This window comes from Heptranchias perlo, unplaced genomic scaffold (assembly GCF_035084215.1).
Source record: "Heptranchias perlo isolate sHepPer1 unplaced genomic scaffold, sHepPer1.hap1 HAP1_SCAFFOLD_1169, whole genome shotgun sequence".
NCBI classification, from domain to species: Eukaryota; Metazoa; Chordata; class Chondrichthyes; order Hexanchiformes; family Hexanchidae; genus Heptranchias; species Heptranchias perlo.
The window spans coordinates 10,001-17,500 of record NW_027138395.1 but is presented as its reverse complement, the minus strand read 5'-3'; the positions used below and the strand labels follow the sequence as shown (position 1 = coordinate 17,500).

General features: G+C 53.1%; 2 pseudogenes; both read left to right on the top strand.

Moving 5' to 3' along the window:
• The first annotated feature begins 2,590 nt into the window (after positions 1 to 2,590).
• LOC137307984 (U2 spliceosomal RNA) lies at positions 2,591 to 2,707 on the top strand (annotated as a pseudogene).
• A 963-nt stretch (positions 2,708 to 3,670) lies between these two features.
• On the top strand, positions 3,671 to 3,787 carry LOC137307972 (U2 spliceosomal RNA; annotated as a pseudogene).
• Positions 3,788 to 7,500: the final 3,713 nt, after the last annotated feature.

The following is a 7,500-nucleotide window of genomic DNA, read 5'->3' as shown; positions in this document are numbered from 1 at the left end:
AGTGAAAAGTTGAAGTGGCAACTCATTAACCAGATTTACACTTGGCAACTCATAAACCAAATGAACAAAAAATCTGGTTAATGAGTTGCCCAAAATAAATCTGGTTAATGAGTTGCCACTTCAACTTTTCACTGCGGTTGGTTACAGTCGGTGTTCTCGGGCTTAATATTCACCCCGGGGGGGGGGTGATTCTGGGGGTAGTGTCCGGGAGGGTGAGCCTTTTATTCGGCAGGAGGCGTGTGGGGAAATCATCAACCTGTCAGACGATGAGTTGTCACAAACGCCATTGCTTAATGAAAGCTGCGCTCCCGAACTGGACTGACTGTCTGACTGTCTGTCTGTCCGTTTGTCAAGGGGAGGAAAAGGCGGTGGTGGTGGTGAGGGTGGAGCTTTACGCTCAGGAGGGGAGACTTTCCTTCATGCCAATTAATCTGCAGCAGAAAGTCATCCCCCCCCGACTGGGATTCGAAGCCCGGTCCTGACCACGAGACCACCGGGGAGAGCTGCCTCAAGTCCCTGAGGGACCTGGACACGAGGCCGAGGACACACGCACGCCTGCTGCACTGGCAGCAGCGACCAGCAGGGGGCTGACCGGCTGATCCTTCCCTTTCACAGGCAGGCTTTTGGCCCTCGATTAAACGACAAAGGTGTTCAGAAGGAAGTCCTGGGGGGGAGGGAGGGAGGCAGGGAAATCAGCACAAAGCAGGTCCCCTGGAATCTCACACCTGCGTCCCAGAAAACAGGTCTCCTGGTCAAAGCAGTCCTGCCCCGTCCTGCCATTAACGTGACAATGGACAGGGCCCCGGCAGCTTGAGACACATCTTTTTTTCAATATGCAAGTTCTTTTTAAAAAGGTTTCCTTCCACAGCAGCTCTGAGTAAGAGTGAGAGAGAGAGAGAGAGAGAGAGAGACACTGACTGACACTGACACTGACACTGACACACACACACACACACACACACACACACACACCGTCTCCCATCCGATTGGTGGACTATGGGATTGAAAATCGAACTTTGAGTTTCAATGCAGGGGGGAGAGCGCGAACGCAGCCCCTCCCAACTACCACACGCGCGTTGTTGTTGTTGTAATATAGAACTGCAAGTTGCCGTTGTCGTGGTCGTTTCGAATCAGCACAAAGTAGGTGCCTCCCTGGAATGTCACACCTGCGTCCCAGAAAACAGGTCTCCCGGTCAAAGCAGTCCCGCCCCGCCCTGGGATTAACGTGACAATGGACAGGGCCCAGTCAGGGAGCAGCTTGAGAGACGTCTTTCAATAGGCGCTTCTGAAACATTAACGCCTTGTTTCTTTCGACAGTTTAACCAGCCTTTAACACGCCTTGTGTTTTTATTTCCCATTTCCAGCCAGCCAGCCAGCCAGCCAGCCAGCCAGCCGAGCCGAGCCAGCATCTGCAGTATTTTTTTTGATTGGTCTTGCCTGCCGTGGAATGAATGTTTCAACACGAGCTGCTGATTGTCAGCACCTCACCTCTTTCTCAATTGGCCGTTGCAATCTCACTCGCTCGCTCATTGTGAGACACGTCACGTCACTAGTTTTACTCAAAGAGGTTTCCTTCCACGGCAGTTCGTTAGTGACTGAGACTGACTGACGGAGGTCCGTTGAGACACAACCCTCCCCCATCTGATTGGTGGCCTACTGGCAAATTTACCAATCTGTCAAGCAATCCTGGCAAGAAAGGAAAAAACGGCAACTTCTTTAAACTCATCCACTGTTGCAATTAGAAACGGTGGCAAAAAATGTGGCCAGAGTGGGAGAGAACGGCAGTGCTTCGAGACTGCTTTCAACACCGGCAGCCAGAGAACAAAGAGGGAGGGCAAACAGGACCCGAGATCAATTCGCATCGAGCGCGGTATCGCTTCTCGGCCTTTTGGCTAAGATCGAGCGTGTTCCTTTTCGGGCTTATTTGGATCTGAGCGGACTGGAACGCTGGCCGCGACCTCGTGCGCTCGCAAAGTGCGGACTTTGCTGTGATTGGTCGTTTGTGTGCTGGCTCCGCCCCTAAATTTGCATAAGGACCAAATCAACACTGCAATGGCAGGGAAGGGTTCCTGGTGAAAGCAGTCCTGCCACTGACATGACAATGGACAGGGCCCGGCAGCTTGAGGCACATCTTTCTTTCAATAAGCAAGTTCTTTTTAAAAAAGTTTCCTTCCACAGCAGCTCTGAGTGTGAGAGAGAGAGAGAGAGAGAGACACTGACTGACTGATACTGATACTGACACCGACACACACACACACATATTATTTATTATTATTTTAAACGACAAAGGTGTTCAGAAGGAAGTCCTGGGGGGAAGGCAGGCAGGGAGGGACGGACACAGGGAAGTCCGCACAAAACAGGTCCCCTGGAACCTCTGACCCAGAAAAACGGGTTCCTGGTGAAAGCAGTCCTGCCATTAACATGACAATGGACAGGGCCCGGCAGCTTGAGACACATCTTTCTTTCAATAAGCAAGTTCTTTTTTAAAAAGTTTCCTTCCACAGCAGCTCTGAGTGAGAGAGAGAGAGAGAGAGAGACACTGACTGACTGACTGATACTGACACCGACACACACACACACACACACACATATTATTTATTAATATTTTTAATTGATTTTTAGAACAGGGAGATGGAATAGGGGCTTGCTCCGTCCACTCCACGCATCGACCCAGTATTGCAGTGTTTCTGGGAACGGTGCAGCTCCCCGTGGGGAGATATTCAAAAGGAAAAACAGCTCTTTCCCAGTGTCTCTGTGTGTGTGTGTGTGTGTGTGTGTGTATTATTACTGAGAATAAAGCTGATATCTCTCTCTCTCTCTCTCTCTCTCACTCAGAGCTGCTGTGGAAGGAAACCTTTTTAAAAAGAACTTTCTCAGCTCAGTGGTATTTTTTTCTTCTCCAAGGCTGAGTGCCGCTCGCACGTAGCGATATAATTCAAAGTGCAAAATAACTTGGCGTCGTTGACTTGAAACAAGCAGGGTCTGCTTCCAAATGAAAGCTGCGCTCCCGAACTGGACTGACTGTCTGTCTGTCTGTCTGTTTGTCAAGGGGTGGAAAAGGCGGCGGTGGTGGTGAGGGTGGAGCATTACGCACAGGAGGGGAGACTTTCTTTCAGAGGTGCCAATTAATCTGCAGCAGAAAGTCATCCCCCCCGACCGGGATTCGAAGCCCGGTCCTGACCACGAGACCACCGGGGAGAGCTGCCTCAAGTCCCTGAGGGACCTGGACACGAGGCCGAATACACACGCACGCCTGCTGCACTGGCAGCAGCGACCAGCAGGGGGCTGACCGGCTGATCCTTCCCTTTCACAGGCAGGCTTTTGGCCCTCGCTCAAACGACAAAGGTGTTCAGAAGGAAGTCCTGGGGGGAAGGCAGGCAGGGAGGGACGGACACAGGGAAGTCCGCACAAAACAGGTCCCCTGGAACCTCTGACCCAGAAAACCGGGTTCCTGGTGAAAGCAGTCCTGCCATTGACAGGAGAATGGACAGGGCCCGGCAGCTTGAGACACATCTTTCTTTCAATAAGCAAGTTCTTTTTAAAAAAGTTTCCTTCCACAGCAGCTCTGAGTGAGAGAGAGAGAGAGAGAGAGAGAGAGACACTGACTGACTGACTGATACTGACACCGACACACACACACACACACACACACACACACACACACACACATATTATTTATTATTATTTTTAATTAATTTTTGGAACAGGGAGATGGACTAGGGGCTTGCTCTGTCCACTCCACGCATCGACCCAGTATTGCAGTGTTTCTGGGAACGGTGCAGCTCCCCGTGGGGAGATATTCAAAAGGAAAAACAGCTCTTTCCCAGTGTCTGTGTGTGTGTGTGTGTGTGTGTGTTTTATTACTGAGAATAAAGCTGATATCTCTCTCTCTCTCTCTCTCTCTCTCTTACACTCAGAGCTGCTGTGGAAGGAAACCGTTTTAAAAAGACCTTTCTCAGCTCAGTGGTATTTTTTTCTTCTCCAAGGCTGAGTGCCGCTCGCACGTAGCGATATAATTCAAAGTGCAAAATAACTTGGCGTCGTTGACTTTAAACAAGCAGGGTCTGCTTCCAAATGAAAGCTGCGCTCCCGAACTGGACTGACTGACTGTCTGTCTGTCTGTCTGTTTGTCAAGGGGTGGAAAAGGTGGCGGTGGTGGTGAGGGTGGAGCTTTACGCTCAGGAGGGGAGACTTTCTTTCAGAGGTGCCAATTAATCTGCAGCAGAAAGCCATCCCCCCCGACCGGGATTCGAAGCCCGGTCCTGACCACGAGACCACCGGGGAGAGATGCCTCAAGTCCCTGAGGGACCTGGACACGAGGCCGAATACACACGCACGCCTGCTGCACTGGCAGCAGCGACCAACAGGGGGCTGACCGGCTGATCCTTCCCTTTCACAGGCAGGCTTTTGGCCCTCGCTGAAACGACAAAGGTGTTCAGAAGGAAGTCCTGGGGGGAAGGCAGGCAGGGAGGGACGGACACAGGGAAGTCCGCACAAAACAGGTCCCCTGGAACCTCTGACCCACAAAACCGGGTTCCTGGTGAAAGCAGTCCTGCCATTGACAGGACAATGGACAGGACCCGGCAGCTTGAGACACATCTTTCTTTCAATAAGCAAGTTCTTTTTAAAAAAGTTTCCTTCCACAGCAGCTCTGAGTGAGAGAGAGAGAGAGAGAGAGAGAGAGAGAGACACTGACTCACTGACTGACACCGACACACACACACACACACACACATATTATTTATTATTATTTTAAACGACAAAGGTGTTCAGAAGGAAGTCCTGGGGGGAAGGCAGGCAGGGAGGGACGGACACAGGGAAGTCCGCACAAAACAGGTCCCCTGGAACCTCTGACCCAGAAAACCGGGTTCCTGGTGAAAGCAGTCCTGCCATTGACATGACAATGGACAGGGCCCGGCAGCTTGAGACACATCTTTCTTTCAATAAGCAAGTTCTTTTTAAAAAAGTTTCCTTCCACAGCAGCTCTGAGTGAGAGAGAGAGAGAGAGAGAGAGAGAGAGACTGACTGACTGACTGATACTGACACCGACACACACACACACACACACATATTATTTATTATTATTTTAAACGACAAAGGTGTTCAGAAGGAAGTCCTGGGGGGAAGGCAGGCAGGGAGGGACGGACACAGGGAAGTCCGCACAAAACAGGTCCCCTGGAACCTCTGACCCAGAAAACCGGGTTCCTGGTGAAAGCAGTCCTGCCCCGCCCTGCCATTAACATGACAATGGACAGGGCCCGGACCAGGCGCAGCGGACGGTAGCGAGCAGTCGGAGGGTGAAAATCCGCCAGTGGGTGAAAAGGAGAGCCGTGCGGTGAGAGGAGGCGGAAAGCGGTTCGCAGACTTTCGCTGTACCTCCGGCGGGCAGCGCCGCACCTCCGAGCGCTCGGTACCGTCCGCTGCGCCTCGTCCTGCCGCACGCGACGAGCCGTCCCCGGAGGAAATCGGCCTCGGCCTTCCTGAGATATCAGTCTCCAGGTGGGACAGAAAAACCGGGGGCCCCCGGCTCGCTTTCGGCGGCCCGCTAGTCGACTTCCCGTCGTGCGAACGCGATCCTTCCGGTACCTTTCGGTGCCCCTTGCCCGACTCTAGCTCCGGTGGTAAAGCGGAGTCGGTCGGTCTGACGGCCGCCGAGTTAGCAGGCGGAAAGCGGTTTGCAGCCTTTCGCTGTACCTCCGGCGGGCAGCGCCGCACCTCCGAGCGCTCGGTACCGTCCGCTGCGCCTCGTCCTGCCGCACGCGACGAGCCGTCCCCGGAGGAAATCGGCCTCGGCCCTCCTGAGATATCAACCTCCATACGGGCGTCACAAATCAGTGGACATGGTCAGCTGCAAAGCAGTGTCATTACAACCTTTCATAAACGACAGGGCAGCACTGCACTGCACCGCACTGCACTGCACCCCACACTACATCACACTTGCCTGCCTGCCTGCCTGCCTGCCTGCCGGCCTGCCGCTGCCTACTCTCACCAGCGGACCAAAGTGAGGATAACACCCCGAAGCAAGCATCTCCCTTGCCGCCCACCAGCCCACACCAATCCCCTTGCCTGCCTCCCACAAATTCCACCAGCGAGGCAAAGTGAAAATCAACCCCCAAAAAACGCACTCCACACCGGCCATCGCCCGCTATACACCCCCCCTGGGGCGAATATTAAGCCCGAGAACACCGACTGTAACCAACCGCAGTGAAAAGTTGAAGTGGCAACTCATTAACCAGATTTACACTTGGCAACTCATAAACCAAATGAACAAAAAATCTGGTTAATGAGTTGCCCAAAATAAATCTGGTTAATGAGTTGCCACTTCAACTTTTCACTGCGGTTGGTTACAGTCGGTGTTCTCGGGCTTAATATTCACCCCGGGGGGGGGGGGGTGGGTGATTCTGGGGGTAGTGTCCGGGAGGGTGAGCCTTTTATTCGGCAGGAGGCGTGTGGGGAAATCATCAACCTGTCAGACGATGAGTTGTCACAAACGCCATTGCTTAATGAAAGCTGCGCTCCCGAACTGGACTGACTGTCTGACTGTCTGTCTGTCCGTTTGTCAAGGGGAGGAAAAGGCGGTGGTGGTGGTGAGGGTGGAGCTTTACGCTCAGGAGGGGAGACTTTCCTTCATGCCAATTAATCTGCAGCAGAAAGTCATCCCCCCCCGACTGGGATTCGAAGCCCGGTCCTGACCACGAGACCACCGGGGAGAGCTGCCTCAAGTCCCTGAGGGACCTGGACACGAGGCCGAGGACACACGCACGCCTGCTGCACTGGCAGCAGCGACCAGCAGGGGGCTGACCGGCTGATCCTTCCCTTTCACAGGCAGGCTTTTGGCCCTCGATTAAACGACAAAGGTGTTCAGAAGGAAGTCCTGGGGGGGAGGGAGGGAGGCAGGGAAATCAGCACAAAGCAGGTCCCCTGGAATCTCACACCTGCGTCCCAGAAAACAGGTCTCCTGGTCAAAGCAGTCCTGCCCCGTCCTGCCATTAACGTGACAATGGACAGGGCCCCGGCAGCTTGAGACACATCTTTTTTTCAATATGCAAGTTCTTTTTAAAAAGGTTTCCTTCCACAGCAGCTCTGAGTAAGAGTGAGAGAGAGAGAGAGAGAGAGAGAGACACTGACTGACACTGACACTGACACTGACACACACACACACACACACACACACACACACACACGTCTCCCATCCGATTGGTGGACTATGGGATTGAAAATCGAACTTTGAGTTTCAATGCAGGGGGGAGAGCGCGAACGCAGCCCCTCCCAACTACCACACGCGCGTTGTTGTTGTTGTAATATAGAACTGCAAGTTGCCGTTGTCGTGGTCGTTTCGAATCAGCACAAAGTAGGTGCCTCCCTGGAATGTCACACCTGCGTCCCAGAAAACAGGTCTCCCGGTCAAAGCAGTCCCGCCCCGCCCTGGGATTAACGTGACAATGGACAGGGCCCAGTCAGGGAGCAGCTTGAGAGACGTCTTTCAATAGGCGCTTCTGA